Here is a 12,335-nt window from a genome sequence, read left to right as displayed (position 1 = left end):
CTCCCACGGTCCCACCGACGTATTCAGAATTTTATAGCCACCATAATTCTACATCTCGAAATATGTCTTGCTGAGTCATTGTTATTTTTTGTTACTAAAATACGTATTTTATAATATCGAGCTGTTTCGCATCTACCTATATTTTGGATTTTTCGTTTTCCATCATTCGAGTACAATTTGTTTTTAAAAGTAACACATTCTTTTTCTGGTTATCTATATCCATTATTGTGCAAATTACGTTCTGTAAAAATATTTTCGAGTCGACATAAAATTACCTCCTTGAACAATAGCACGCGAAAACGACACGTTGCTATGAAAATTTATAAAGGATTGAGAATTCCATTACTATTAATTAAACAAAAATATAATAAAAAATAACTTTTATGTTAGGTAATTGAAATTCACTTCATCTCTCTATCTCTCACAGATACCTTATATTTTCATAAAATTATTATAAGTCTTCGTATTCTTCTTTTTTTATAAATGGTACACAGAACATACCTTAAAATTACTATGAAAAAAGTGTGATTAGTATATTAAGCGACCTTTTCAGTTTCAGACGGAATTGTCATATAAAAATTAGATATCTTTATTCCTAAATATATAAATAGCTAAAGGATTACAATAGTCACATTCACACACTGTAAAATCCGTTTTCTCGGCAGGCGTCAATTTTTGTTTGTTCCAGTAACAATGGCTCCTTGACTTCTGTAGTCTCCTTGTGCAACGTGTGTACTGTGTATGTATTGTTCTAGTTGATTCCGACTTCCTTAAGAATGTGCGCGCCTGGTACCTGCTACTTTTCTTTGTGTAATGATAATTTACAACATTGTCTTTTTTAAAGTTGGGTCGCCATTCTTTATAGAAAATTTATTAATGTCGTTAATCTCGTTAATTATAAATTTTTAGAGTAATTAATGTTCGAAGATTAGTATGCAAGTATTCTCAATAATTCAATAATTAAATAATCTATGTGTGTTTAGAATAATGAATCTCACTTTCTAGTTGATTTCATCTTCTAAAATTCTGCTAGCCTGGTGCCTATGTGTTGTTATTTTCGTCGACATATATAATTATAAAAACAAGATATTAATTAATTCAAAAATATTGAATTATGATATAGGTAGGATTTATCTATTTGTTATTTTTTAACTTCAAACGTAAACTGGTATATTTAATACCAATTTTGCTGTGTGTTGGATTTGTTGATGATAATCTCTTCATTCGGCCATCTTCATTCCTTCGTAATATAAAATAGGCAAGCTCCTTCTGAAGTTTTCTCTGTAAAAAATGTAGGCATAACAGAATTCGGAAATCAACACATTATTTGTATTTCACTAACCTTCTCCATACACAGTAAAGGTTTAACGATAAAAATAACAAAACTGTATTATGGCCGAAATAATGCTTTCATCTGTAAATCCGGAACTCCATTCATCACAATATTTATACAGCGAGTTGCACATCTTAGTCTGAGATCTCACGGGAGATTTGTGTATGTATTTATTTTTGAAAGTTTTCTAGCTTTTTAATCTTTTTCGCTCCAATTGTGAATGTCTAAACTAAAGGCATTTTATTTGTGATCTATAGCTTTATAGTAATAATTCAAAATAATTTAATAACGTTTTTAACATATTATAGTGCTTCAAATGATTACAGTTAGTACATTACTGTGAGAAATTTATAGATACAGTTCCAATTCATATCTCTACCACGTGTTTATCCAAAACTATTTTTGCGTGAAAGCGAAATATAACATATAGAGAGAGATGTAATCATCCAACCATCCATCATTACAAACTAAAATGTTTATGATATTGTCAAAATTGTTACTAAATATAAAATTGCTAACATATATTTCTGATTCCAGCGAGATCTCGGACTATCACGTACTATCGATACAACATATCAAAACTAAAACAATAGATACGCAAAGATTCAAAAGCAAATTGAAACTTTATTCTTTGAAAACATAACGTTTGAAAATTCCCGAAGTAGCAATCAATAAAGTGTGGCACGGCTCCAAGTGTAATACGAGTGACTCATAATTCAAGGGGCATCTCTGTGCCCCGGGGTGTATGCGCACTGTGGTTGACGCTCGACAAATCGTTGTTCGAACACACGTCATACCTGTGTGAGAAAGATTCCACGACAGCTCGACTAGTATTGGCTCCAAGTAATACGAGTGTCTCACGGGAGATTTGCGTATGTATTTATTTAGAGGGGTAGGGGCATCTGTGCATCTGTGCCCCGGGGTGTATGCGCACTGTGGTTGGCGCGCGACTGAATGCTCACTCCTTTGCAGTGCGAAGGAATCCACGACAACTCAAGTTGCCTGACTCATAGCAATTACAGTACTACGAGAAGTGTAGGTTTTTCGTTATATTGTTTAAGTTAATATTATTGTATAATAAATGATGTAGTTCACAAAGTTCGTTATTTTTGTTTCCTATCAAATAGAACTTACACTAATTACACTATGTGACTTACTACTGGACCTGACCAAAAATAAATAAACACGCTTAGAATCAGACTTTACAGAGATTGCTCTCCATAAACATCCTCTCACAAAAAGCAAACTCTATTTACATAGTACACGGAAATACAAGAAATACGTACCAAAAATGAAATAAACTTTTGGATGTGTCGCGTCGAATCGCACGTAGGAACCCAACAGTGCGTGAAGAGCCTTCGCATAGCTGCTTAGTTGAAACTTTACCTGTATCAGTCTTGATTTATCACGTACGTAACAAGCTCCCGCCGCAACTATCTAGTTATTTGATTCTCTTACATTGTTCAAACACCAAGAAATATGCGAGACGGCGTTTATTATACGCGATATCCGTGAAAATGGAGAGAAGTTTTCAGAAGTATTTTACTAAATAACTTTAAAGTGCAATAATAATGTATAAGCGATATATTTAAGTTTTATTATTGATGTGATTTATAATTTATAGTGTATAGACATCACAACCTGCAATCGAATTTCTTGTATATTCCACGTATCTAAATGTATCAAAAAATATAACGGCTTGTTTTAAAAACTTGATATTTTGTAACCTATTTTGCATGTATGATATTGTGATGATCAGTCCAAGGCGAAACTACCCCTGTCATAAAGAACGAAGTTTACAGTCTGCAAATATTTCGGAAAGACTCAAATAAATATAAAACATAACATTGACTATGAACCGATTCTTGGCCTGTCTTACTCAACCGAGTAATAAATAGGGGTTAGATCTATACGGTTCGTTTTCTATGAAAATATTTTCACGTTTAACCGAGATCGAATAATTTCAGATATTCGAGAAACGTACAAAAATGAGAATAAATAAACTCGATTTGCACAATGAAAATATCTTTATTATATAAAATGTTTATGACGATTGTATGAGTATGGAGTATTGAGAAACGTATTGGTATGAAATAAGGATGGATATTATTTTTTACTATATTAAGTGTTTGTTATTGTTAATTTAATATAAAAATACGAGCCCTAATTGTTTAATAAACTTAGCAGAGGATATTTGCAGGCATCAAATTACCATGATGTGCTATGAATTTATAAAATTCAAATATTAGCCCACGGTTTTATCCGCACTGCTCCTTTCCTGTTGGTCTAAGCGTGATGATAATATACCTATATAGATAGCCCTCCTCGATAATGCCTGTCTAAAAGTGAAATATTTTTTTAAATCGCACTCGTGGATCCTGGGATTAGCGCAATCAAGGAAACAAACAAACAAACTCTTCAGCTTTGTAATAGTAGTGTAGATTATGCCGCTATTCTTTCATTAATAAATAATCAGACTTTCTACATTATCTTTTCCATCTTCCTATAAAAATTAGATCAAAGTAAACGATACCACATTGCTCTCAAATAAAACAACATGCTATTTCCTCTTAAATAAACTATGATTGCATTGGAAAATAAACAAGCAAACAGTTAAGAGACTGAGCGATTTCAACTTTATTATTTTTACTGAAGTAGCTGTACATTTAAGCTCTTCAGTACGTTAAGCAGATTATCGTTGACGACTGAAACATGTGGATGCCACTTTGTACAGTACTTGAATCAAAATCTATACATACATAAAATCGTAGGAAAGTCAAAACTGTACATTGAATATTTTTTTAAAGATGAATAATAATGATTGCGATATATTTTGTTTAAGTTTATATTAATTTAAAAATACTATTTTGTTCTTTCTTAGTAATTATAAAAAATGATGTAATTTTAGTTAAGTAACTGCCTTGTAATGTTTTGGGTACATACCTATAAATTACATGTGTTGGATAATAAAGAATAAAGAAAAACATGTTTAGAATTACATAGAACATAATTTTTAGAATTTCTGTCTGCTCATCTGTATGAAAGTCCGGGCTAAACTCAAAAAGTATGGTTTTACTTCAGATTTGGTTGAGATAGCTTGAGACCTGAGAAAGGACATGGGATAGGTTTTATCCCGGAAACCCACGGGAACGGGAACTATGCGGGTTTTTCTTTGACTACGCGAGCAAAGCCGCTGACGGAAAGCTAGTAAATAATATATTTCAAAATTGACATTTTGCTTTTGAAATATTTTACGAACTATCTTTAATAACATCAAGAAGTATCAAAAACTTACTAAACTACAGCTTATTACGATTATTATATATGAAAATTATTCTTGACTTTATCCCAAGCGTAAACATAAGAAGGAATTTTTCCTGACGGCTAGATTAAGGGAATATTAAATTATAATGTCATTACTACAAAGTGAGCTCGTGTATAAAATATTTTTACTTATTTTTCAGATATTCGAAACGATGTATACGAACAGCGATTATGAAATTCTTGTAGCAAAATATTATTTAAAAAATATTATGAGAATCTCAAATTGGTATAGAAAGGAATCTGAAGTAGACTATTCATGCAATTAAACTACTTGGGAGTTTATACAGGTAATATTTATTAAATATACGCATATATACAGCTAGTTATGACACAGATACAATCACATAGGGATAAAGTCTTTAAAAATAACTATAAAAAATCCACACAACGCGAAAAAACACAATTGTCCATTTGTCACGAAATTCATCATCTATCATCATCTATTACAACAGCAATTTTAGCAACAATTCTCCATATTTATCATTGTCATAAATGATAAGATAATTTTTACAAATACACAAACAACACTCCATGAAGATTACATTACGTACATCACGTCTAGAATTACACAATCTACCTTTTAATAAATTTAAATAAAAATATCAATTCTTTACACTTACACCAACAACACTCCAACCACGAAGATTACGTTTAAGCGGTTAGTTTCGAATACCGCTAGACCAAGCTATATCCGACCATAGACTTAGTAATTTCAAGCTGTAATCACGATGTTAATGGCCAACACACATGACTAATCGCCAGTCCTTGCAGGTGATACAAAATTGATCCATACAGTTAGATATAACAAAAAATCCTAACCTCATCAATAAATATAATAAACACGCATTTTTTAGACTGATATAAGTAAAAAATGTCAGAAGGAAGCAGCATGCATAAATAAAAACAGTTAAACTATTTGGTAATAGTTTGACTGTTTTTGTTTATGCAATGAATGATGAATTATCATCATCTTTATAGAAAAAGCACGTCTAGAATTACAACAAATCTACGTTTTTAATATCTATATTTTAATAAAAATATCAATTCTTGACACGTACACAAACAAGATTACCTACGTTTAAGCGGTTAGTTTCGAATACCGCTAGACCAAGCTATATCCGACCAAAGACTTAGTAATTTCAAGCTGTAATCACTATATTAATGGCCAGCACACATGACTAATCGCCAGTCCTCGCAGGTGATACAAAATTGATGCTTCGCCGAGCTGGCTTGCTAATGGATAACACTTATCAAGTCTTTAGCTGAATGAAAACTTAATTTTACGCTGCGCCATGAATTTTGGAACTGAAGTATTATATAATGGTGTTATTAATGCTTTGATGCGGATTTGTGTTAGATATTATTCAGTAAATGTTGTGTGAGTTTTTGAAGATAAATATACTTTACTAAATAACTCACTCTAGCTGTAAAATTTAGATGAAATAATATAAGGTCATTCAAGAGTCCAATTTAGGAGAGATGCATTTCATAGCTGTTTCAATGACCGATTTCTTTGTTTACGGGTAAGTCGGTACCTTATTGCCCTAACGGCCTGACATATTTTATATTGTATTGTTTATCAGGAGCTTTTGATTGTACGACTCATCATTGCAGATTATTGTAAAAAAATATTAAAATGTTCTCTAATTGTTTCAACTCAAGAAGAAAAGTGAAAACTGATAGTTTAAAACAATTAGCTGTGTCTTCCACAACATAAATAAAAGATAAAAAGGAATGCTTCGCACTTATCCACTTATCCACTTTCTTCTTTATGCAAAGAAATATTCCAGAAAGTATTAAATTATGCACACCAAAAAGTGTTAGTTCTTTACTTTAATTTCAAACAACGTACAAATAGCAAATCTTTATTTTCTAAGTGTAGATGTAGATTAATGTAGCTAGAAGCCGAGAAAAATCCTATTCAATCCCCAAGTTTCAAGCAAACATTTTTAAACAAGCAATATCATTTAGGCCGGGATGATTTTAATCTTAACTACAAGACTCACTAATTACTCTGCCATAAATCTTCTCTTAGTTAATTACTTAAGCGTGATAGAGCAGGTATTCAGTAAAGCCCATTTATTTTGTATCATCTGGGAGGAATATTTGTCATATAGTCCTTCTACGTTGATATTGATACAAGGTTTACAATTTGCCTTACATTATACAAGAATATTGCCTTTTCTATTGTAGTAGAATTGTGTTCTTGAGAACCGTTTTAAGTGAGTATTATACGTTTAGAAACAAGTCTATATAACTGCGTTAAAAACAACCGACTTCAAACTTGCACTTGCAACATTTACAAATACAGACAAAAATGCTCATAAAATAAAAACTACTGGGCCTATCCGAATAAAATTTTTATAAGACCAATTCGACACCATCCCGCATCGAACAAAAAAAGAATCACGTAAATCGGTTCAGAAACCTCGGAGTAATCGGTGTACATACATAAAAAAAAAAAAAAAAAAACATACCGGCCGAATTGATAACCTCCTCCTTTTTTGAAGTCGGTTAATAAATGGAATGGATGAATGGATCATTAAATTTCTTAACGTATTTTATTCAAAGGACGTTTGGTCTCAATTGTATTACGTGTTTTGAAAGACCGGTTGGCGTGGTTGCCAGTGACCCTGCCTTCCAAGCCACAGGGTTCGATTCCCATCCGGGACAAATATTTGTGTGATGAACATAAACATCTATGAATGAATGAATGAATGAATGAAACATTTATTGACAACAAAGTATACAAGCCGCACAGAAACAGAAAAAAAAGTAAGAACAAAAACATGGTGAAAAAAAAAAACAAACTTTAAAACTAAAACAATATACTTACCTATTACACAATCAAAAACTTACAACCTAAAAATTAGACAAGTACTGCGCGGCAACGTCTGTTGTCAAAAGGGGCTTCTCAGTATAAAGCTGCAGTGACTTTTGAGTCAACTAGCAACACTGATTTTCAGAAACCCCTATTGACAGTCGGTCTATGTGTCTGGGTGTGAATTATCTATATAAGTATTTATTTAAAATTATTTATGTATGTTTATCAGCCATCTGGTTTCCATAATACAAGCGAAAGCTTAGTATGGGATCATATCGTGCCGTGTGTGAAAATTGTACCGAAATATTTATTTATTTATTTTATATTTATTTATTTTTTAAACACATTTGTTTGTTTACATGATTTATGAATTAGAAAAACTTACTAAAAATATCTTAACAGGCTGAGTCTCGTAATAAGAATGGTAATAATGTGAACGTATCTCATTCATTGGTTACACCACTCATTAATATAAGAAGACTTATTCATGTAGTTTAGATATTTAGAAATTAAAGACTTTTTAACGGATTTTAAACTCCCCGTGACCCCCCGTCTCCCCGTGACCACGCTCGCTGTAAAGTGTTCGAAACGTCGGGAAAATAATATAATGAATAAATCGCGTTTAAAATCCGTTAAAAAGTCTTTAATTTCTAAATGTATAATACTCGCGTAAAATCAAACACTAGAGAATACCTACTAGATTAGATATTCATAATTTTTATTGTAATACAAAAACCTTTAGTAGAGTAATAAACATAAGTACAGTGGGAATATAAGGGATTACACTAAGACCGAGTCTGAGATATCTAGATAACCTTAAGAAAGTTCTCAGTTCTTCGTAATCTTTTCGAAATTGTGTAGGTGACCTTTGTTATCACTCGATGTCCAATAGAGGTCGTATTTATTGAGATAATAATATTAGAATCAACAACCAATGAAAACTTACAAAAATTAAAATGCATATTATGTTTATATTCGTTTGGCAACGGTTTAATTGTAGATTTTAAAATAAATTACCCACAAAAATACTAAATAACATGAAAATATGAATAAATTGGTTTCCGATATAATTGTTCTGCATTTAGTTTTGACATATTGTATAAAATATATTAATTATGTAAATCAATTACTTAATGAATACTAATTATTCGATTTTATAACATTGATAATATTATCATGATAATATTTTGTATGAATATAATATTATGAGGTAGAAAAATTACCGAAGGATATGAAAATAAAACATCGTTTATTTTATAGTGCTACGACTGCTACGTTTGTCGCGATCGTAGCAAGTCGTCGTAGCACATAAGAACCTACGATGGCTACGAACGTCTACAGCTACACAGGAATAATATTCAATTCTGTTCTTAGTAGGTAAGTTATTCTACTTTTCTGCTTATAAAGTCGTCGTCGTCGTCGTCGCTTCAGCCGTGATACGTCCACTGCATTACAAAAGCCTCCCTCAAGGATTTCCAGTACGACCGGTCACCGGCGGCCTGCATCCAGCGGCTCCCTGACACTCGGACCAGTCGTCTGTCCATCTTGTGGGAGGTCGTCCCACGCTTCGTCGTCCCGTTCGCTTATAAAGTATTATTTATAAATACCAGCTATATGCCTTGTAATATTTTTCACAGATGGTCTCGCAATATAAAAATATGCTCTGAGAGAGAACATCCTATTTTTTCCGTACTTATCGTCAAAAAATTATGATAGGTATACTGCTATTTCCACTGTATATTTGACCTCATACATATTTTTTTATAATTAGAGCACTTAAGAACCACTTAAATGTATAAATATAAATTTAAGTGGTTCTTAATTGAAATTGCATTTTGATATATTTACTAATCAATATCTGTATAAAAATAAGTGCAATATGTATTATTTATATACAACACTGAAAGTTTACGATACCTGTGTGGACCGCCGTAAAGTCTGGACCTGTCGTAAATGCGCCTAATTTATTGACGAGAGATGTCGTCAGTATCTTTGATTTTATTATTCTTCAGACGTTTGAGCGATGGACGATTCGGACACAAGTCGTTGTGAACGGCAACAATATTTAAAACTAGCTTTCAGCCCGTGGCTTCGACCGCGTAGTCTTAAACTTAACAAACTATATTGTATTACGTGTTTCAATACTAATCAACCAAATACTTCCTCAAGAACAACGCTGCTTGTGAAAAAAGAATGAAAATAGATACAGTCGTTTTTGAGTTTATCATTAACAGACATACAAACAACCTCTAGCTATGAATGTTATATTAAAATGTTTTATTAAATAAAATAAAAAAACGTATTCTGAAGTAATTCTATACAGTGATACGTATGTATATGAATTATCTTCTGTTTATCACACATTATTTAAATATTAAATAGATTAATAACAATAAACATGCAAAATATATAATACTAATAATAGGGCATAATTTTTACTTAAAAACCGTACTGTTCCTATAATATAAATTTTAGTACCAAAACAAATTTTCGCATAAAGCAGCCTGCACACTGGTGATTATTACAAGTAATTACGATCATAAAGTAAAGCCATTTTTCACAGTACACACCGAAATTATTATGACGCCATAAATATGGAGTAATGGATAAAATGGCATTATGGATGCATCGCTGGGCCTGAGTGTTGGATAGGACTGGAATCAATTTCCCGTAACCGACACGTTCATATAATTACAAGGGAATATAGCTGCGGATGTTACTAGCCATATACGATATTTATTTAAGAAATATATATTTGAAACGTATAAAATTAAAAAACTATAAATCTTAAAGAAAAATATTCCTATATACCAATAAAAACATGTTTGTTTTCTACTGTAGTAGATGCTTTATACACTTGAAGATTTTGTTGTAGAAAGCTAGTTAAAACAATGTAATATTTTTACTTTCCTATATTCTAATGTCTGGTTTTATATTAATATGATTAAAGGCTGATTTTTCAATACTTGGTTAAATCTTATATCCGTCCAATAAAGTATTACACAATAATTATACAGATGTCACCTAAAAACTGTCAAAAAGTGGGCAAGTAACACATTTTTAAAATGGTTGTTGTGTAATACGATATTCGATGAATAAGTTTTAACTAAGGATTGAAAAATCGGCCCTTAAGGGAATATTTTGTACAAACGCGTATTCTTTTCAGAATTTATTCATTCTTTCATTAATCTGGCTATCATAATAAATATCCATTTATATTTACATTCATACCCCTGTTCTATCACAATAAAGAACTAAGAAGAAATAGACAGTCCGCCAATTATTGATGAACCAAGCTTTGCAAGGAGTGGTCGATTGGTTTAGCATTAACATCATTTTTACTATTACTAGCGGTCCGCCCCAGCTTCGCCCGTGGTACATGTTTACGTTCTCTCCATAAGAACCATCCTCGTACTTGAAGGAATATTATAAAAAAAACGACGTGTGGCACTCGGGGACTGCCGCGGTAAAGCTATTGCATACTATGCCTTCAAGCCACACCTACGCCCGTTAGAGTGGGGAGCGTGAGGTTTTTTCGCTACGGAATTTCTCGATTCGGTCCCCGCGCTCAAGGCTCGCGATAGAAGCTATGCAATAGCTTAAAAATCGGTTCAGTTGTTCTCGAGTTTTGCGCTTCAGCTGTCGATTTATTTTTATTACATGTATAGAGAAGATACAAAGTCAGATATAATTTTAATCCATCTCCATGTCAACTATATCAATGTATTGGCCGCTAGTTCTCATTTCCTGGTAACAATTGAACGTCTCTCATATATATCAATGCGTTTGGTATCAGAGTGCAGTCAAACAATGTTCAATATTACAATTTAATGTTTTCCCTTTTTGTTCAATTGTTGTAATAATTATTATCTTCTATACATAGATATAATAAATCTGTAGAAGGGATTCTGTACATTGAAAATATTGAAAAAATGAATAGCAGTGTTACTGGATCGATACCAAACCCAAATATGTGATTAAAAAAAATGTCTGTCTGTCTGTCTGTATGTTCAGACGTCACATGAAAACTAACGGTTCGATTGCGATGAACCTTGGTTTAATTATACCTTATTTTCCGTGGCATAAAATGGGATGCTTTTTATCTTAAAATACGTAGAAAAAAAATCTTAATTTATCTTAAGTTTTCCGCGCGGACGGAGTCGCGGGCGGAAGCTAGTTTTAAATATAAGAGAGTAAATAATGTATATACCTATATACAGACAGTAATATAATTTATGCACTCAGTTTACAAATGTAATTTAAATAAATAAGGTAATAGACTGATGATACTTTTGATTACAGAATAATTTAATCCATAATATTAATATTATAAATGCGAAAGTAACTCTGTTTGTCTGTCTGTTACTAAATCACGCCTAAACTACTGAACCAATTTGCATGAAATTTGGTATGGAGATATTTTGATACCCGAGAAAGGACATAGGCTACCTTTTTTTGCGAAATATGTACCACGGGCGAAGCCGGGGCGGACCTCTAGTATTAAATAAATAGCATAGCAAGGTGTAAAAAGATTTCTGTTTTTTTTTCTTGAGCCTGTTAGTACAATACTATACGAAATTAATAAAAAAAATCTTTTCAAATAGAAGAGAACCGAACCTTGTACTTTGCAGAATAAAAATATTATCCACGAAGCCATAGATCAGTACGCACTTACGAAATATTCCCTTAAAAATTATTAACATAACTTCTCATCATAAGAGCCGAATAAAAAATCCCCAAAGAGTACATTACGTACAAATGGGTAAAATTTAAATCATCATTTCAAAGTCACATTAGACGTTACATTATGTAATCAACATTATAATACTTCTGAAGGATGACTAAAGCTGTGTT

This window comes from Colias croceus, chromosome 21 (assembly GCF_905220415.1).
Source record: "Colias croceus chromosome 21, ilColCroc2.1".
Taxonomy (NCBI): domain Eukaryota; kingdom Metazoa; phylum Arthropoda; class Insecta; order Lepidoptera; family Pieridae; genus Colias; species Colias croceus.
The sequence above is the reverse complement of the archived record's forward strand: the minus strand, read 5'-3'. Positions refer to the sequence as shown.